The sequence below is a fragment of the Mustela nivalis genome, assembly GCF_964662115.1.
Source record: "Mustela nivalis genome assembly, chromosome: 15".
In the NCBI taxonomy this organism is placed as follows: domain Eukaryota; kingdom Metazoa; phylum Chordata; class Mammalia; order Carnivora; family Mustelidae; genus Mustela; species Mustela nivalis.
In genome coordinates, this window is record NC_139034.1 from 59,526,809 (window position 1) to 59,548,808 (window position 22,000).

At 39.6% G+C, this 22,000-nt stretch overlaps 1 protein-coding gene across 23 annotated transcripts in view; it reads left to right on the forward strand.

Annotated features, from left to right (window-relative positions):
* Window positions 1–22,000, forward strand: part of SCEL (sciellin) — a 329,124-nt gene that overhangs the window by 169,436 nt on the left and 137,688 nt on the right. For 18 of the 23 annotated variants that reach the window (XM_082701429.1, XM_082701430.1, XM_082701412.1 and 15 more), the window contains one exon: window positions 3,400–3,654. The gene's annotated coding sequence lies outside the window, so the exon portion shown is untranslated. Of the gene's footprint in view, window positions 1–3,399; window positions 3,680–22,000 lie in introns of all 23 variants that reach the window. The other 5 variants (XM_082701418.1, XM_082701419.1, XM_082701415.1 and 2 more) reach the window with 1 other exon arrangement.

Genomic DNA, 22,000 nt, shown 5'->3' on the forward strand with positions numbered 1-22,000 from the left:
AAAAGATAATTTCAGGTTATGATGAATTCCATGGATAAAATAATCCAGAGTAATGGGATGGGGAATTGAGTGTTTCCTTTAGATTGGGATGTCAGGATAGTTCTGAATACCATGCAAAAAGACCTCTCTCCACAGGGGATCAAGATGGAAACAAAGAGAACCCACCTTGACCTACTAGGGAGAATTGATAAAAATCAAAGAAGTGAAGGGGAAGTTCCGGAATGTGGTGTAGCAACCTACTCCCATTTCCCAGTCAAAGATGCAGAGGGCAGTTACCTAGTCTGTTCAAGGCTCTTTGACTCAAAAGGGATAACATTATGATTCCAAGCTCTGACTAATTATTTCCTGAATAAAAGCACCTGTTCTAAGCCTACAGTATATCCGAGGAAGCCTTGAACAGACTAACTTACCGGGCTCTGTAAGTGAGGCTATTACCAAAATAAGCATCTTTGGATGAAATGATTTATGTGCAAAGGTACTGTGAATCTTTTGGAGACAGTGGGCAATGTCAAATCAAGACTTTCACTGCCACAGCATGCTATCATTGTGAAATGTCGTTTTTTTTTTTTTTAGACAGGTCTTAAAATTCTGCCAAAGGCCACTTAGTCTTTCCCTTCTCTTCTAGGAAGGAATGTGCCTAAATTTTCCCAGAAAAATGGGTGTTCCCTTCAGAGAAATAGATTGCTCAACCTTGCTCAGTGACAGCCAACTACAGAAAAATCATAATCATTAAGGCAGGGTTTTTCTTTCTTTTTTATACCCTACCAAAATTATTTAATAGAAATCCAAGACTCCACATGGTGATCTGAGCTTCACAATTGCAGAAAAGGATCTAGAAGTTGCTGTTGTTTGACTGGTTTGACATCCCTCCAAAATACCTACCAGATACCCGGGGTGTACTGGAAGTTATAACTACAGAGCATGACTTTGTAAAGTATGGGGGAGGTGCTTCTTCTGATTCGTCTTTTATCTTGCAAACAGTTTAGGGGACTATAATGGATAGTATATAAAGCCAAGAAATAGCCTACCTATTTTAAAAGAGCAAAGGGAATGAAATGATCATTACATGGTTAGAAAATAAGATTTATGAGAAAGGATTAAAGAAGTTGGGAGAATGAATAGAAACCTGAAGATATCAGAGGTCAGATTGGTGCCTGTTACTATTTCTTCCCCATTCCTGAGCTGGACCTCAGAGTCACCTGAAAATCCTCTGGAGTACCTCAAGGAATCTCTGTAAGCTCTTCTTCCTACCTCTATTCCTCCTTTTTCTGGTGTCCTCCTCCCTTTCTCTCCCATTTCTTCTTGCCTGGTTTATTTCCCCTACCAACACCTTTAGTTAATTGTCTTACAAAACTATTGTTTCCTGGCTCTCTGCCCTTTTCGTAAGAACCATTTGCTATTCCCATCTAGTGGCTAACTAAAGATGACCCTTCACGTTGGTTTCTGGCACATAGTTTTGCTTACTAAATGCTTTTTGAATCAAATATTTATAACAGTATCTTTGCCACGGCTATCTTATGTGAGTCTGGTCCTTTGTGAATGAGTGACACACACAGAGAGAAAATAGCAGGTCTGTATATTCACAGCAATTCCCAGCTGCTTGGTTTTCCCATTCCAGCTCCCACCTGTGAAGATCTTTAGAATAACATCAGTTTTCTCAGGCTGGTATATTGGTTGGGACAGGCCAACTGCTACGACACAGAATGTCAAACCTGCGAAGTTCAAAATTTGGATTGGAAATCCAAAATAAACATTTGTCACTCGTATGAGGCTGGCTGGCTGGCTAAGGTTTTATGGGGCTGCTCTCCTCCGAATAGCAATGTGGCTTTAGATCCTCTTCTTGATCCTTGGACTTCTCCATTCAGTGGGTACAAGGGGGAAAAAAGAGAGAACTGTGTATGTGAGGCACGGAAGTAGTATAGAAGTATTCATATACAGTTCACTCTATTCATAGTTCATTGACCAACACCCAGTCACAGGCTGGATCCAACTGGAAAAGTGGCTATGACATGTCACCCAGCAGTGTATTGGAAAGAAAAGGAAAATCATTTGGTGAACAACTAACTATTGTTGGCACAGATGCCATGAATGAGCTTCTATTTCTTTCTTTTTTTTTTTTTTTAAAGATTTTATTTATTTATTTGACAGAGATCACAAGTAGGCAGAGAGGCAGGCAGAGAGAGAGAGGGAGGGAAGCAGGCTCCCGGCTGAGCAGAGACCCGGATGCGGGGCTTGATCTGAGGACCCCGGGATCATGAACTGAGCCAAAGGCAGAGGCTTTAACCCAGTGAGCCATCCAGGCGCCCCATTCTATTTCTATTAATCTATTAATCAAATTACTCTAATTAAAATGTTAACATAAAGTATGCCTGCCATAAAGCGTACATACAAAATCTTCAAAGAATCTTACCTTTGGGAGACCATTATATTTTGACATACAGGGTTAAAGAAATGAAGTCAAACACATGAAATTATACTGAAGGTTAAAATATACATGGTTGATATACCAGAATTGTGACCCTGCCAATATATTAAATGTTTCTCATGCAAAACCATTAGGAATATTATAGTGTCCACTGAAGACAATTCATTCACACCTTTGCCATTTTTGCAGGGTATCGGACCCTTTCCCATTTCTCTCATTTTCATATTTATTTTAATATTTTCAAAAAAAGAAAAGCCCTTTTGTTTGATCTGCTTATGTGTGTTATCACAAAAGAATGAATGAACTTATAAAGGAGTGAGAAAGAAAGAAGGGGGCAGGGAGGACAAATCACACTTAGTATATAAACATGTTCACACTTTTTTTTATGATTATTTTAGTGCTGTTTTTTTAAACAATGGAGCCTATTAAATTTTGAGATTTTTCTCTCAACTATGAAAAATATAAACAAGCAGAATTTTATTTCAGTGTTTGTTTGGGCATCAGGTTTAATTATTTTTCTTTTCTTTTGGTTATACCAGCTTATCCCTCTGTCTATCAGCATTAGTTCTCCCTCATACAGGAGTACTCTGGGCTTCTGGTGGAGCACATATTAAAAATAATGAAAGAACAAGCAATTTACAAACATCAAAACCTGGAGGAAGTTTGGGAAGAAGAGCAGAGCTTGGAGAGAATAAGTAGAAAGCAGGGCTATCAAACAGATTAAAGATCAAAGAACCCAACTTCTTCCTAAAACATTCAACATTATAAAATACCATCATGGGAATTCTATGACTCATTCAAATGGCATTGTTGAGTGTGAGGATAGAAGCAACAGGAAGGCCTTGGAGCAGAACAACAAGTGGCCTACACCAGTAGTCTAGCAGATTTTATTCTGAAAATTCTGTTTATTTTTAAGAAACTAGAGCTTACTATCTTTCCGTATAGTCATTCTTCCTTCCTTTCCTCTTATACAGAGCACCTTCCAATATGAGATACACATTGCAAAGACACTGTCCAATCAATACATCTTTGAAGGAACATCAATTAACATTGCCCAGCAGTTCAAGAACCTCAAGGCTGACTAACCTTCTCAAAGGAGACCAAACAGCTCCTGTGTCTGGAGGCAATGGCCTGAGGCAGCCTGGACACCTGGGAACAAAGCAGAGAGCCATCCGTGGAAGCTCTGAGCCATGTGTCTGGATGGGAGATTAAATTGCCTTACAAGGAAAGTAAGTACCCAGGGAGATGTGTTGGGTGAGTCCCATCTCTTGCTTACCTTCTACCTTGCAATCTCATTCATCTAGTCAAAGTTTATTGAGTTATAAATATGCAAGACAATCAAGGCAACTGAATGATGTGTGAGACACAACCCTGCTTTTTTAGGAATATACAGTAACTATAATATAAGATGGACAGGGCCATCTGAAAGGTACAATCAGGAACTGTGGGTATGGATATGTCTCCTGGTGAAACTACAGAAGTTTCAGGGAGGAATCTGTATATTTGAACTGGGCTTAAAAATCTCAAACTTGCAGGCACATTAGGATCTGAACTTTTACCTTTGTGCATGATTAATTTATTTGACAACCTGTTCTGTAAGTTACAGAGTTATAGCATATTTGCCTGTAGTAGAACCAGATCTACAAAAACCTTTTGGTACTCAGAAGCACTACCATGTATGAAGGCCTCTTAAGGAATCTTAGGAATCACTAATTCAAATTCCCCTGTCTCTTACAGTAAGTAGAATGACTTCTGTGAACCCAAAGGGTCAAATATTTAAGGCATATCTGATTCTACTGCCCCTGTGCAAATCTGCTTTATGAAAGGAAAAGGAAAGGGAAACCCAGGGTCACAAATGGTTAGAGGAGATTTGAATAAAACATGGTCAGAAAACTCATTTTAAGATGTCTTATGTTAGGCTAAATGATTTGTTTTCCTGTGTATTCATATGAAAAAATAAGTATTTGCTTACAATAAGTATTTGTAAATAAATATGCTCAATAAATTAATCTTTGGTCTATTTCAGGAAAATGGTTGGAGATTTAAGTATCTGAGACCTAACTAAGTTGCTCCCTTTTACCGTCAACAAGTTAGATTAGTCTCTCACTCAGAAGGAGCAAGGATATAGTTATTTCCCACTGAGTCAGCTCAAAGTGCTTAGAGCCTTTTCCTCCAAGGAGCCAGGGTGCTATTCACGGAAGTCCTAGCTCTGCTTCAGGAAATCAAAATGTGTTGGCCCTGACTTCAGTCTTTATTCATCTCACTTAAGCCTAGAAGTTTCTTTAGTTTCCTTTGACATTTGTGAACTAGATCCATAGCCACATTTCCATGGTTAATTTAGCAGTAGCTGATTTGGAAAGTTTCTTAAGTGTGACATCACATTATACATATTTTTCTAATTTAAAATGGCTAACATAAAAATTATAGACTGGCAATAATGGAAAAAATCAGATGCCTAGGACCTTAAAATACTTTTTAGCTTTAAGGTCTGGGAATCTTCATAATGCATAGGATTACTTTTTCTTCATGCCTTCCTCACTCCTAGCCCAATTCTCTTTTTGGAGAGATTTTTGAAGACTAAAAGCTGAGTGTTTCAATGTCTGTCACCGTTTTATCTGCATTTTCACAAGCGTTTCAGCAATCATGTGAGTCATCTCTTCCTCACCTCCCACAAATAGCGTGGGTTAAATAGAGCCATGGGAATTTTTTTAAAAAAGTAGTAATTCTGACTCTGGAATCTAAAAAGACATCCCTTACATTAAAAGCACACTCACACACACACACACACACACACACACACACACACACAGTGAACGACCTACCAATGCAGCTGCCTGTGAATATTGCATAAGGCAGATGCCAGTGATTTGTGTTTTGGGTGTTATTCCTGATATTCGGCTGTTTTGGAAGCAATGTTTGAAATCAGAGTGTGTTGGGAAACTGACCTCATTATATCATATGTGCTGAATCACTGTCCTACAACTCTTGTACCCAAGGCACAGGGCAGACATCACATTGTCAATGCACTGTCCTGGAAATGTATGCCAGTAAAAATCTTGGCAAGGCTTGTGGGACATTTTTACTGTTTTTTCCCATTGTTACATTCATGTGATCAAGAAGAAACTTTGTTCTCTGTCTCTGTCTCTCTGTCCTTCTGTCTCTCTGTCTGTCTCTGTCTCTCTTACAATCCCTTTTTCTCTAAACAATCAAATCCTTTTAAAAATCCTTTCGTTGGAAGCTACTGATCTAAGGACTTGCCTCTCTGCATCCCCAGTGTTTTGACTGCCCTCTAGTGGCTGTTTTGAATCATGTTTCCAAAAGAGTTCATCTTTTTGTTTCTTTACCATGTCTCAAGTAAAAACCTGTGTGCTGGGAGTTGTCCTTGACGAATATGAAGCTTTCGTGTTTGAAAAGAACAAGAAAATAATGATGAATTTTAACCTCTATTTTGTTTCATCTTTGCAGTTTTAAAACCCCAAACCTCTGAAATGTTAAATAAATTAACCCACCTCTGTGTAGCCTCCGTCAATGAATGCTATAGTGTAAGAATACTTTTTTTTTTTTTTTAAGAACAAACTGCTTTTGTCTGCACCACTCAATTTAAGGGAAAACTACTTCTGGAATCCTGTCCAAGCTCTTCATACTCTGAATAATTTCTACTGCTACTCTAATTATCAGCCAGGATGCTTATTTGTAATCACCCGCTTTCAATAATTTAAATAGGTAGTTGTTCAGCCAACTATTTTTATTCAAAATGTGACAAAAGCTAAAATTACATGTTGAATTTTATCCAGATGCTGTCTTCTTTTAGGACATGCCAACGGATGCAGAGCAATTGTTCATTTTCTTATAACATGTCAGAAGCACATCTTTACTTCATGAATCTAACCAGCAATCTAAAACACAGTCTGCAATTTATGGATCAGTTCAGTTGCTTACCAGAACCAGCAGGCAGGGCATTCTAAGATTTAATTCAGTCTGCTGAATCATCAAACATAACCACACCCAGGCTGTGTTATTCTTCAGATTTTAGAGATGAGCTTTCACTGTCTTGTCTGAATTTCAGCAAGGGATCATTTTGGCTGTTATATTTTCCTCCAACTATAAGGGCCAGTTTGAATAAATTTATCAGTATGACTATCACTACTTAATATTTCTGTAAAAGCCCTTAATCTCTTTGGTCTAAATTTTCTTTTATACTTTTATATATAAAATTCTCAATAAGAACTGAATCAGACAAAGTCCAGATTCCTTAAGAAAAAATTTCTATTGTTTTGATGAAGTCCCAGAACCCAAGTCAGGTTCAGTGGGGTGAGGAGGTTTGGAGCCGACGACTAAAGAAAGAATTCTTAAGACGTCGTTGGTGCAAAATGGTGGTTTATTAAAGCACGGGGACAGGACCCGTGGGCAGGAAGAGCTGCTGCCCCGGGTTGTGAGGGTAGGCATGTTATATACCTTGCGGTTGGGGGAAGGTGAGGGGAAGGGATGGGAGGTTTCAACAGAGTTTTCACATGTTAGGGAGGGCTTACAAGGTGCCGGGGGGAGTCCTTGCCCTTATGGCTTGATCAATGTCATCTTTAGGTCAGGCACTAACATCAAGATAGTTGGGAGATTCTTGGTAGGGTATTATGATCCTGCTATCATTTACATTCCCTTCTACCTCAGTCTCCTCCAGTTTATGGTGGGAGGGAGACATTAGGGCTTCAGAAACTGAGAGTTATTTGCCTCTGGAAATTTGTGCTATTGATAAGGTAACCTCCCTGTTTAGGTCTCTAGAACATCTGTAGAGCAAGGGAGATTCCTGTTCTGCAGGATTGCGATCCGTGCAAGTTAACTATTTATCGTTTTATGGCAGTCAGGGGTGGCTGAGGAATGCTACACATATGGAGGGGAGCGGGTGAAGAGGGGGTGCAAGGCGTCAGCTTTTGCTCTGTCCTCAGCCAGTCTCCTGCTCCCTCATCAGTTTCATTCTTTTTTTTTTTTTTTTTTTAAGTCCCAATTATAGCCTTCTAGGCTGGCAAAGGAGGTCTCTCTGAAAAGTCCCAGGGTTGCAAAATTGCAAAATTGAGAAGCTAGGTTAAAGGTTTTTTCTGTTTTGTGAAATTTGCTAGATTTTGCCAAGCCCCTGTTTTTGCACCAAAAAAGTTTCAGGGAAAGCTTGTTGTTATCCTTTGTCTGGGTCCTTGTTCAAAAACTGTCTGTGGAGTAGTTAATTGCTATTAGCGAATGCAAATACAAACAGTTGCCTCAAAGCAGCTCGGTAGTCCTTTTGTCAGTTCCCAATGGGCCCCTCGCCAGTTTCTCATTGTGGATTTTCCAAATTTTCATCCCTTTCTTCAAATCCACCCCACAACTCCCCACAGTCACCATCACCAGATTACCTTGGCTCTTGCCTCACAGAGGAAGTAGACTATTTACAAGAGCTCCTTCAAGTTCCTTTCACTCTATAACCTTACCTGCATTTGTGATCCCAGGGGCAGGGTTGGGGTTGGGGGTGCAGAGACTTCCGATTTTCCAGGACCAGTCCCTCCACCTCTACTCTTGTTTCCTCAGAGCTCTTGCTTCACCCTTGTCTCTATGATTTAGGGTCCATCAGAGTCCAAATGACAGGTTCCAGCTCCTTCCTGAACACAGAGGCCACAGGTGGCTCCTTTGACAGAAGCTGCATGTTTTCGGTTATGTGGCCCTGACACCCTGGCTTCAAGGGATTGCATTATGGAGAGGGGCTGCAGCCAAAGGCAGCAGATGTACGAGCCGTAGCCAAAGGCAGCTCAGATGTGAGAGCCAAAACGACATGGTGTCTGAATCCTGGTTGGATTCCTGTTTGCAAGCAATAGGAAATGATTCTGGCTAATTGAACCACACCAGAATCTTTGCTGGAAGGATGTCTGTGGCTCAGATATCTATAGGGACCTAGAAGGCCTGGCTTAGAGAAGAGGTAGAAACCAAGGTGCTCTGAAGAGGTCTACAGTGGGGAGCACAGCAAAAGTTATGCAGGAGGCGCAGCAGGTTTTGCCTGCTGCCTCCACTGCTGCTCCTTTGATGGGAGTGGTCTTCAGCTGTCCCTATACTTGTCTGACTAGCTGAGGCCAAGTGACAGGCTTGCTCCACAGCCAGGCTAGGCAGGGAGAGAAAGAGCGCTGGCCCATTGGCTACTGTGTAGGATGTGGGTTCCATGCCTGGATCTACATGGTAGAAAATTCTCTGAAGGGAGATTGGAGTGTTAATAGGAGTTGGATACTAGACAGTCCAAACTAACAAATGATGATTATAGACAATTCTCTAACACAATGAAAGGCTTTTGTGGAGAACATGAATGTGAGACAGAGAAAGAGAGGAGAAGTAGAAAGCAGTAGAAATGGAGGAGCAATGGCAGAGAGAAGCAAAGATGAGAGACTCAGAGCCGTTGGGAAGGACAGAAGTTGTGTCAGGATAATGGTAAGTCATAAGAGTAGAAGAGGGACTGATGTCCACTCTTGGGGGTGGGGAGACAAATGGTGACCACAGGTGCTGGGTTGCTTGGGACACATGAGCTAGCTCAATTCTGGAAGAGTAGATAGTGTTAACCTAGCTCATAGGCTTTGGAGTCAGAAACTGATGGAGGGCCCTGAGATTCATACCCCACCCTAATACTCACCCACTGAGTGATCTTGAACATATTTTTTAACACTACATCCTCATTTTCCTAATCTGGAAAAGTTATATTTACATTATATGGTTGATGTAGCAGCAAAATGACAATACATAAAAGTTCTTATCATAGTTCTTGGTATATTATATGTTAACTATTATTATTATTATTATTTCATATCTCCCATGACTACAAATTCTATTCTATTTTTTAAAAATTTTATTTATTTATTAGAGAGAGAGTGAGCAAGAGAAAAGGAGAGCACAAGTGGGGGGAGGGGCAAAGGAAGTGGGAGAAGCAGACTCCCTGCTGAGCAGGGAGCCTGAGGCCAACACTGGGCTCAATCCCAGGATCCTGAGATCAGGACCCTAGAGCCCACTCAGTGGGCGTGGAGAACCCTCGGGGGCAGAGAGGTCAGTGGGACAGGAGCAGAACAGGGGAGAGAGAAAAGGCCAGAGAGGTGATAAGGATGAAGGGGGAAGAGTCTAATTATTCATTTGCTTGGGGGTTACATGAAACATTGACATGGATAACAAATGCTTAGGGAGGGTTGAATGAGTTATCTAATTGTAACAAAGAGAGATGTATGGTAGTGTTAGAATAGTGGTCCTTGGTGTCAGGTGGGAGAGTTACGTCATCATCCTAGCTCCAGTTGAACCAGGGTGAACAGGACAGGGAGGGGATGAGGACCCAAGAAGTAGGACTCAATCCAGATTGTGGTGTCTCTCTCCCATTTGAGCATTATGTTATACAACCCAGTACCCATAATGCATGTAGCTCACCCAGTCACCCCTGGGGTCATTCATCCACAATTTTTAAATATCATTTTCTCTGCTTTTGACTTGTTAGGTAAATTTTGTCAATGATGGTTTTCTTCATTGCTGGGTCCTTCATGTTTGCAACTATGATTTGTGTTGATTAATGGCTAAACACTGTTTGTGAAAATATAATAAATCATTATGGAAATTCTGAGCAACTGGATTATTTTTTGCTTTCATGACTCAGAATTGGCAACTTTACAATTTGTGTTTTATCTCCTTTGGATGATTACCTTGATCAATCAAGCCAAATGGAAATAAAACCTGCTTTAGGTGGGGGTGAGGCATATGCAAGTAGCCTTTGGCCAAGTAGAGCTGACAGTCTTTCAGGGCTGGAAATACTCTTGTCCAATTTCTTCATTTTGCAAGTGTGGAAACTGAACTTAGTAAGTCCAAGTGACTTGCCAAGGCTGTCCTAGGGGAACAAATAGGATCCCATATGTCCTCCCCTTACTTGAATCATTATGGCATCACTAATATTTGGTAGAGACAGTTGAAAAACTTTATTTTCTAAGCATTGGGTAAGTGGAGGTAGAATTGAAAAAAAATTAAATCAGGTTTTATTGACCTATTCTTCATGTATAATCTCCATTCTGCAAGCGTAAGGTCTATTTTGAGAATCTGTGAGGAAATTTGAGGAAGTATAAAACAGCCAGATTTATACTTCAGAAGTTGATCTAGCAAGAGTACTCCTCCATTCTACAAAGAATTTTTAAAAAAATGATATGTATTTAAAAAATAATTCTTGCCACACTTTTATTAACTGAAATTAGTTTTATTGTTGTGCTCTTTTTTGACTTGTACAAGAAATATATTACTTTTTAAAAATTATTTTTATCAACATATAATGTATTATTTGCCCCAGGGATACAGGTCTGTGAATCATCAGGCTTATACAAGGAAACATATTATCATTTTGCTTTTATTGTGTTATTTCTAGATACCATGTGTTTCTCCTTGTATTGGCTTGGTTCAGATGAAACTTTTAGTTGAGTTGCTTATAATAGTGATTATCTATTTGTTAACTTTTATGCTCAGTGGGCCCTTAGAGCCAGGTATAATGCAGAATAAGACACCTGTGACCATGCAATGATCAGTGGAGATCCACTTCAAAGTCAATGTGATGTACTCTGTACTCATATATTCTTGATTCACTGCTACAGGATGCAGCATTGCTATCTTTCATTTTTACTTATAAGATCTAGGACATTAGTTCATTTATTAGTTCATGTGTGTGTATATGTATGTGTATACATGCATAGGTATGTGTTTGTGTGTGTGGGAAAATAAAAATAGTATAAAACATAGTCACTAATCTGAAGTTATCTCCCAATTATGTCATCTTAGCCCCTACCATTTCTTATAAAGCATGGGTAGTGGGCCTTTATCAATTTTGTTTTTGTCCACCCAAGCATCAGAACCCATATTCTATGTTTGGGAAATGTTCTCCCTTATTGATGTCTTGCCAGAACTTACTGTCGAAATGCTGACAATAGTGACTCCATCTTTGGCTGTCCACCTTGCTCATGCTTACTCGATGACCTCTCTCAGGAATGCATGTTCTTCACTTAGAGATTAATATACATATTTTAGAAATGCCTGCCAAGGCTTGGATCGGGGGAGACTTGCTTTGGCCTCCCATGAATCTGTTAGAGATAACATAGTCTTTCCCTTTCCTGATGCACAGGTGACACCACAAGATTTAATTAAAGTTTAGTTTTCAATTAGCTGCATGCAAACCTTTTGATCTTTCTGCAGCCCACTCTCCTCAATCCCATTCCTTGCTCTATAAAATCTGTAGCCTAAGTCTGGACTTGGCTGACTATAGCTGTGGAGCAGCTGGATCATTGCCTGCCTGATCCCTGATCAGTAAGATATCTCGAGTGAAACTCTTTGTGAATTGTATGGAGTCACCTACTTCGTTTTCCAGGCTCAAAGTGTCTTATCAGTTTGTGGGATACTTTACTGTCCCTCCCTTTCCTTCTAACACTCACCTTTCTTTCTAGGCTCCTTGCAGTTAGGGCATGGATCTAGGCTCTGTTAATCAGATCTATCTGCTCTCCAGATTGTGAGTCAGTAACTAGTGACTCCAAGAAGCAAAGACCATCCAGAATATATTTGGACAACATATGGGGTTGGGGACAGCATGTGCAACCACATTTGGTTCCCAAGGGGAGTAGTGGGAGCTGCTCCCTAGGCAGTGTCCAGGGTCTGGTCCCTGAGGCTGCTCAAATGTGATGTGGTGTCTGTGCCTGACAGGAGCTTCAGTATGTCTTTATTTGACAAGTCCTATGGTTTGCTTTTGGGAATTGCTTCTAAAATCCCTAGATGTGTTTCTAAAGAAACAAAGTATATGAGCTATCTAGTATCTTTTAAATAATTTCCATTTTTGCTTTAATTAGCTGGGGTTGGGCTCCTTTATTTGTATCCAAAAACCCTGTTGCTGGAATTGTACCAGGAGAGACTGCAGCCCACCTTCAGAAAAATCGGGGGAACCTAGAGTTTATTACCTGTCCTTGGAGGGGAAAGCAAAAGCTGATATTAAGAAATGGACCTGAGAAGAAACTGAAATTAGTGGGGGAAAGAAAAAAAAAAGAATGGCTACTCAAATTATCGCCTGTTGTCCCTTTGAGTGACAGACTCATTGAAGGCTGGTGTGTGAGACAAGGTAATTGTTCCAAGAGGGCAGCTGAGGGGTGTGAGGAACTCAAGGACTGGCAGATCTAGGATTGGGCAGTTTAATAGAAGAAAATAACACTCCAAGTCTTTAGCTCTCAGCTCAAGGTACCAACTGAAAACCAGTCACTTCATGAGAAAAAAAGGTGTAATCTCTTTCGGCCACAGGGCTGAGATGATTGGAGCCTACACTCAAAGATTTATATGCCAGGTGGCTTATATCAGTTTATACCCTTTTCTAGTTTCTTATATGGAAATTTCAATATTAACTAATAGGGTGCTAAGTAGAGGTCTTAACATGGGGTGGAGATGTGTGAGAAACATTGGGTTGCTTAGTGTTCAAACCATCAAAGGCCACTACACTGTGCCCTATATCCACCCCACTCCCAGTGTAAGCATGCTCTAAGGCCCATTATAAAGTCAACCCAATGGAATTGCAAGATTTTATTGACTTATATTTGCAAAACTCTGGATGATATATGAGGGAGCGAATTCTGAGGATTGTTGACCAAGGATGTGACTTAGATCAAGGAGAATATGTCAACATGTGTACATGCACCTATATGTAATTCTATATTCAACTGGGGTTGGATTTTAGTTACTTTTTGTAGTCTGCTGATGAACTTGGACTCAACAGTGGCCTAGACATTTCTTATATAACAATGAGGAAGAAATTAAAAGCTTTAGAGGTGTAGGGAAATTTTTTTGTGTTCAATCCATTCCTTTAACTCCTGATTGTGGCCCCAAGGCCTCCATGAGTTGTGCATTGAAAAATTCATTGGTGAGGAGAATCCCAGCCTTTTAGGAAATGTCTGTAGAATCTCTTCTTTGTGGACCTAAAATTCAGTGAGAGACACAGTTGAAGTGAACTCTGATTTCACTGGGGTATTAGAATCCCAGAGTGGCAGAAGTCATATATTAGGATGTTAGCACTGGAGACAGTTGGGTTTTGGTAGGTAGTGGGGAAGAAGAAATGATTCAGTGGGTAATCACAATGGTCTGACCCCCAGAGATCTTTGGTATTTGCTAATCAGTCATGAGTAATCTGGAAATGACATATATATACAGCCCACCAAGAAAACATTTGATTTGTAAAACAACACCAACATCAACCAAAACCCCCATATTCTAGATATGTCAACCAAAGGCCCAATTTGAACCATGACTTTAAAAAAAAAAAAAAGTGTTGGCCTTTTATTCAATATCCAAACTTAAATTTTAAATATGAAAAGGAAGCTTAGGTACTCTTGAAAAAATAAGTCTGTAATGATACTACAAATGTGCATTTCTCCTAGACTTTAGCCAAGGGACCTTTAGCTATGGGAATGGCTCTACAGTGGGAAAAGGAAATGCTTGGATCTTTCACGTATAGCACAACAGTTGCTCTGAGCTCACACTTGCTCCTGGGGATCCAGAACCCCTTCATGACCAATCAGGATGAGGGTTTATGGTGGTCAAGTAAGAAGTGGGATTTTGAAATGAATCTACCTCAAAGGAACCCGAGCTTGTCTCTGTTACTTTACTCAGTTCCTGGTTTTATGATGGGAATGAAAACTCTCAGCAACCACAAAATCCTTTTGTCGACTTTCCACCACATGGAGTAAGGGCTATTATTTAAGAATTGCCTAGTGGAAACCCCTAGGATTCCTAGTGGTTTTTAAAATACCATGCATTCTTTCATTTATTCAAACAATTGTTTAAAGATTTATTTATTTATTTATTAGACAGAGAAGGAGGAAACATGCACACGAGTGGGAGAAGGGGCAGAGGGAGAGAATCCCCAAGCAGACCTCCTGCTGAGCCTGAGGCAGGGGCTGACACATGGGGCTTGATCTCATGATCCATGAGAGCATAACCTGAGCTGAAACCTAGAGTTGGTCGTTTAACCAGACTGAACCACAGAGGCACCCTATTCAGACAATTTTTATAGATTGCCAGCGGTATGTCAGAGCCTAGCATTGGTAATTGTTAGTAAAGAAAGCAGGACAAATAGAAATTTCTGCCTTAGTGGGGTAAAAATTTTATAGGAAGAAGACAAATTAATAAGTGAAGTATATGATATGTCAGGTAGTGATTAGTGCCACTGGAAAAAAAAACAAAAACAAAATTAGAGGTAGAGTAAGGTGGAGGGATTGCTTCATTTCTCACAGAGCCAATTGGGATTACAAAGGAATGAGGGCTGATGTCGGGTTCCTGGACTTATTGCGGTGACCAATATAAACACAGTTTGAAGGTAACACCAAATGGGTAAAATTATAAGCAAAACCCCCATTTCACACGATAGAAGGAATCAAAAAGTCACCTAAAAGGTGCAAGGGTGTTGACTCCCTATCTGATCTCCATTAGTTAGTCAATGTGGCAGATACAGGGGACAGATGAGTGCTGGAGAAAGATGGGTTAATGTTTTGATAGAATTTTTTTTTTTTAAAGATTTTATTTATTTATTTGAAAGACGGAGATCACAAGTAGGCAGAGAGGCAGGCAGAGAGAGAGAGAGAGGGAAGCAGGCTTCCTGCGGAGCAGGGAGCCCGATGCGGGGCTCGATCCCAGGACCCTGAGATCATGACCCGAGCCAAAGGCAGCAGCCCAAACCACTGGGCCACCCAGGCGCCCCTGTTTTGATAGAATTTAAGCTAAGCGTGCAGCATAGAGAATCCAGCTCTTTGGGGTTGATCGGTAGATACAACGTTATACCTGTGAGTACTCATTCTAACTGACACTGAACCTTAGCACTGATCATTTGGGCATTAATTTTAAAGTATTTAGCAGCTCAGCTGGCCTCCACAGAGTGGGGCTAGAGAGTCAGTACTAGACAGTGTTGGAATCTTCCCCTCTCTAGGCTTGATTGATTGTTATAGGGTTTGTTTCATAAATGGCTTCCCTTCCCACAGCAGTTTTATCATCATTAATCAGCGGGATAGCCTGCCTGGATGTTGATGTCTAAGCTGAAATTAAAATCTGTTTGTTCAGGAGGGTTTCATGGAAGCTTTGTATAACAAGAGAAGAATGATTTATGCAAAGGTTTATCTTTGAGCACATTTGTTTTCAGAACCCACCCAGTATGATTATATAAAGTGAATTAGCTTTTGTCCTTGAGCTGAGCAACTTTGGATTTGCTGCCAAGCTTTAAAGTACAAAAGGAAGATCTCCTCCTGTTGAATGTAGTTCTTTGTTAACAACGTTAAGAAAAATGATGGCGGTTTACCATTCTTTAAAATATGGCTTAGTGGGCCTGACTTATCTACATTAATTTTTTAAAATTCTTTTTCTGGAAATTTCTTCTTTTGTCATAAAATACACCTATTTCTTGCAGAAAATCTGGAAAATTCAGGAAAGTGGAAAGGAAATGTATTAACTCTCTGAGTTCTCTTCCGGTTCACTTAGGCTATATAAACATTGTAAGTATGAATGCTCATCTGTAGTTTTATAAATATTCATTTATCCATGTAACCTTTAAGACTGAGTGTTTTCTTTCATACTTGGAAAGGATTAACAAACATCAGGAGAGTATGTAGGTTCTGACAAAAAACAAAAGAGATGCTTTATTCTATAATTTTTCTGAACAGGTCCCTGAGAGGCCCAAAGAAGGTTTTCAGCTGTATTTTATAGGACAGTTGCTCTCACAGAATATGTTTATGAATTGCCTTCTTTTTTCTTTTTTTTTTCCTTTCTTTTTGTGCTGCTACTGCTTTTAGTTTGTGTTTTTTAGCATCGTGGTTCCTTGAATTCAACCCAGGCAGCATTTTCGGGTTAGATAGGTCCGGAATGTTACTTGCACAGACACAACATTGCTGACATTCCATTTTAGGGCAAAATCAATCTGAAATTAACTGAAAATATATATTTCATTGATCTGTTTGCAGTCACAAGAACCTCATGATACAACAAGTGTAGGTAGTCTGGTGAGGGTGCAGAAAGCAGGGAGATGTAAGCAAATAATATTTTGGTTTCGTAAGACAGGAGTATAAACAATTCATCTAAAAAAACTTGTATGGGACTTTTAATTTTATAGATATGATCTCATTTCTAATGGAGAGATAACACTAATATTAACATATTTGTCTGTATATATTTATTGAGTGCCTGGTATGTTACGACACGTAGGACAGTAAGAAAGGCACAATACAGCCAGAAGTCACCTTAGCAAGGAGGCATTTGATTTCAAGATGCTTGATTATTTGATTAAATTTCATTAAACAATAGTTCAGTGATGGTTTTATGATCATAAAATGTGTTTGCTTTAAGTGCTTTAAATAGGCATCAGTCAAAATTACACTAGATTGTGATAAGACCAGAGAAATTAATTACCTTGGTTTGGGCTCTTGTATAATTGTTCAACACCTGCCTCCATTTAAGTTTTCTGCTTTATCTTTGTCTTCCCTCTACATTCCAAAAGCATGTGCTCATGTGTCCAACCTCCCTCCCTGCTGCAACACACATACACACAGATTTAACTATCCAACCCCACAATGCCTTTTTCTCCTCTCCACTGAGGCAAAAAGTACTCTACCTACCTTAGTTCAAGCTGTGTATTAAACAAACATATCCCTTCTCTTCCACATCAGACCATAAATCTTCAAGAGAGCTGATCTTTACCTCCAACAAGGACAAAACACTATCACTTCAGTGCGTTCGAGTACCATATTTATGAAGTACCAAAAGGAGTCGTATTATTTTACTTAGGGATCTGTCACTGGCAAGGAATAGATGCACAAACTGTACCTTGTAAGGACATAATCAGGATTTCATGGGAATCTGAGAAGAAGAGCTAATGCAGATAGTTGGGAACTGGATGCCTCTTGTGTCTCTCCGCTTGTCACTGAGTCTTTCTCTCTTGCGATTTTCGGATTTTCTTACCATGTGTGTTGTTGTTTCTTGTCTTCCCTGTTTCTGTACACTAAGCTGCCTTTATGGGAAATCACATTTGACAGCAAAGCCACAGGGCCTGGATTTCAATCCTGCTCTACCACTTACAGCTTATGACAAGCTTCTTAATTCCTTTGTGCCTCAATATTTTCATCAGTAAAAGGTGATGGTGGGAGTTGTTAATAACAGTAATTATTTTGTAGGGTAAATTCAATAACAAAGTGAAACACATAGTAAGTACCATATAAATGGTAGCTCTTGTTATTTATACATTTTATTTTTATTTCCTCATAGCTCCAGTTGACTTGTACTATCATTGTTGTCATGATACTTTCTATAAGAGCTCTGATCCTCCTAGTAACTCAGTCCAACACTGCCAAGAAAGGAGTCTCTTTGGCTAGGTTCATCTTTTTAAACTGGGCCACATTGGTATTGGTTCCTGGCAGGCAAATGGATTGTCTGCCTTTTAGGCCAGAGCTTTGCTTTGGTCCAATCTTATGTAAGGGGTTGAGGGTGCAATCCCTTGTCCCATGGTATGGCTGCTGTCTCTCAGCAGGTATGGCCAGTCATTTTCCCAGTTTCCAGCGGAAGAGAGGGTAGGCAACTGACACCGTAAAAAAGATACTGGCCAGAGATGTAAGTGAATATGTTTTTGCAAATATCAACTGGATTTTAGTGAGTTTTTATAAATTGTTTCATAATTTTCATTGATTTTATAACCTCAAAGATATAATTCAGACTTTTTACTATTACTAAGGTGGATCCTTTAAATCTGGTAAAGACATAATAGTGTTATGGAAGGAGCACAAAGTTTGGAGTCAGATGATCAGGATGAGTTCTGATTTCTGCTCTTACCCACTGGTTAATCCTGGGCAATGCATGGTATCTCTCTGAACATCACTTTCTTCTTCTGTCGTCTGGAATGAAAAATCCGTTTCACAGAATGTAAAATATCAGTTATTGTTATAAATATACTACTTTATAGGAAATAGCATCCCTAGATAGTGCCTTGCTGAAAAACTCAGCATCAGAGCTCAGAAATAAAAAGTACAGCATGGTCACAATAGATACAAAGTCTTTTTAATGTCTGTATTTGCTGGATTCAAAAGGCTAGCAGCATAGAGAAAAAAAGTCAATGGTAGATGGAAGATAACAATAAAGCACAAGTAATATTGAAGAACAGCAGCTCAATACTAAGCTGAAAATAACAAAATTCCAGCAGTTTCTTTAGATGAAGGACTTGAGCATCATCAAAGAGAAAAGAGAACGATTTGGAAAATTTGAATATATTGTGCTTAGGTATATCAGAGTTCACTCTCACTAATCTCATTTTAAAAATTGTAAAATTAGGGACACCTGGGTGGCTCAGTTGGTTGGATGACTGCCTTCGGCTCAGGTCATGATCCCGGAGTCCCGGGATCGAGTCCCGCATCAGGCTCCCAGCTCCACAGAGAGTCTGCTTCTCTCTCTGACCTTCTCCTCGCTCATGCTCTCTCTCACTGTCTCTCTCTCTCAAATAAATAAATAAAATCTTTAAAAAAATTGTAAAATTAACTTACTTTCTAGTGTTCATGTTGTTAGTAGCTCAGTCATGAGTACACATGGGATTCTGATGGATAACCAGCTTACACCAGCTGGTTGAATTGTCTACAGTGTGATTTGAGGGATACACAAGCCCCCCTTCCCAAAATACTCTTCCAATAGATTGTTGATTCTTCTTCTTTATTTATTTACTTATTTATTTAAAATATTTATTTATTTATTTCAGAAAGAGAGAGAGAGAGAGCACATGCACAAGCCAGTGTAGCAGCCAGGGGAGAGGGAGAGAGAGAGGAAGAGAAGCGGACTCCCCACTGTGCATGAAGCCCGAGGTGGGGCTCAATCTCAGGAACCTGAGATCATAACCTGAGCTGAAATAAAAAATTGGACACTTAACTGACTGAGCTAACCAGGTGCCCTGAGAAGACACATTTTAGCTAGGCTAAAGAGCTGTGTTTTGTGAAAGATGTGGCTATCTGATAAATAATACCAACCATATTTATTTCACAAATATTCCTGAGGGAATAGAATGTGTTTGTAGGACCGACAAACCTCAAGCCAGACTGCCTGTGTTTGGATTCCAACTCCACAATTTATTACATTAATGACTCACACTCTCATCTTTTAAAATGAGATAATAAGGGTACCTCACGGTTATGTACTTCATAAGGTTGAATGAACTAGATTTAAAGACTGTATAAGTATCAAGTCCTATTATGTTAATGTAGATGAAAGGAAAAGTCTGGAAAATAGAATTATGCCTTAATGGGAGGTGTGTGTGTGTATATGTGTGTAGGGGGGCAGCCAAGGAACATCGTAAACAATGTTAGGAACACCGTGGGTGGTTCAGTCAGTTAAACCTTTAACTCTTGGTTTCAGCTTGGACCATGATCTCAGTGTTGTGAGATCTAGCCCAGTGTCAGGCTGCACACTCAATGTGGAGTCTGCTTGAGATTCTTTTTCTCTCCCTTTGTCCTTCCCCTCTCTCTCTCAAATAAAGAAATATATATATATTTTAAAACCAGACAAACAAAAACAGGAGTGCTAGAAAATAATGTGAAGAGCCCACCCAAAAGGGCAATGGACATCAATTATTAATTTTCCTTTTTTCCACAGTTTTGCAGAGAATCATCCATCCAGCTACTAATAAAAATACCTTTATGATGGTGGCTGTCAGAGAAAGATTAGTATAATTCTTCTCTCTCATCTTATAGGCCACTAACTCCTTTGTTCATCATTCTCCAGTTATTTTATTCCCCTTCAGTTCCATTTATTTTAACAAATATTTTTGTAGCAAGCAATAACAGTATAAAAGTTGTTCAAGGTAAATCTTATATTTATGTAAGAAAATTTGGTGACTGTGAAAATTTCTCAAGGAATAGTGATGGAAGTAAACATATTTATTCTGGAACTGTTAATATCACTGCTCTATTGTATGTTTCATTAAGTGGAATGTTAAATAAGCTAGGAACTGATAATCTTCATCTTACTACTTTGGACATTGATAGCCTCTATGACCATTTAGCCTTGATGTGACTTTTGCAAAGAAGATGGCTCTGTGAATAACTTAGAATTGCATTTGTTTGTGACTTTCAGTATAACTCAATGACAACACTTGAATCAACAAAATTCATTTCTTTCCCATTAATGCCTAGATGTAGGCATTCTATGGCTATAATGGGAGGCAGCTCTGCTTCTTGAAGTCTCAAGGATCAAAGCTTCTGTCTTGGTGGTCCTCCCTCCCCTGGCCTCCAATTCTCAAGTCAAGCCAGCATATCTCCATCCAGACATCGGGAATGAAGAAAGGGAGAAGGGCATGTTCGTACCATTCCAGGACCCATCATAGTGCTTCATCCACCACTCTAGTCATGTTCCATTGGCCAGAACTTACTCACAGGGCTATGCCTACCTGTAAAAGAAACTGAGAATTGTTCTCTTTACAGTCATGTGTCCTGAAGAAGGGAGATGAGCTCTTTCACAACAAATAGCAGCCTTTACCATCTTGGGTCCAGAGTAACTGTTAATCAACCTGTAAAATGAGATACACTGCAAAATGCACTTAAATGTTTATCTAGGTATTTCAAACCCATCTCCATTTGCTCAGTTTCTTAAAATATAGTACTTAATTATCACAAAGGAGCTCATTTATTTCAAGTAGTGAATTAGAAGTTCAAAGAAATAAGGTATAAATTTAGTCATCTTCTTGGGTTCCTAAAACCATATTTGCTAAATTCCCATAGCAGATTCCCCACAGGGTCAGTTGCATGCTTTACTGGAAGAGTAATTCCATTCTGAGCTGGAAGAAATTTCAGAAAATTTATATTTATGGCTTAAAGGCTCACATGCCACGATTTCCCTCTCAGACACTTTACTTGATTCTAAAATTTATTGTTGTTGTTGTTGTTTTTAAAACAAGCCCTTGTCTTGAACTTCATTAATAGGTCCTACAGGATGCCAAGTTCTTTTCATTCCCCTGAAGGACAAGTGTCTAATCCTTCCTCTGAGGTCCTGCAGCATCTACCTCTGATGTCAACCACATCCAATCTTACATTTGCTGGAGTAATGACGCTGAAACAGCCATTTGCTACCCATTGCTGAACCCTTATGCCACTCTGGGCTTCTGGGCATTGCCTGGGTCTTTCCGGAATGCTTATTCTACTGAGGTGTCTTTATTCTCTGGGTTTCTGCTTCTCTATCCAGCCCATTCTGGAAGCGTATGACCTCATATGCCTGATGATACAGATGAGAAGTCTGGATCTGCATGATGAAAAACAAACAAACAAACAAAAACAAATCCCTATGTATGTATACACTTACCGTTGTAGAGACACAGTCCAGAAGGTGATAGTTGGCAGGGGAGGACATTGCTTATTGTAGCTGCAGTTACAAATTAAACTTGGAGCTGATGATGCATGATGTAAAAGAACAAGAATCCCCAAAGAACAACATGCCCACTGTCAGAATTTATCACGACGTAAATCAAAATCAGGTGCATTTAAGATTATTGGTAATCCAGTCTAAAATGAGTAACAGGACTTCCCACAG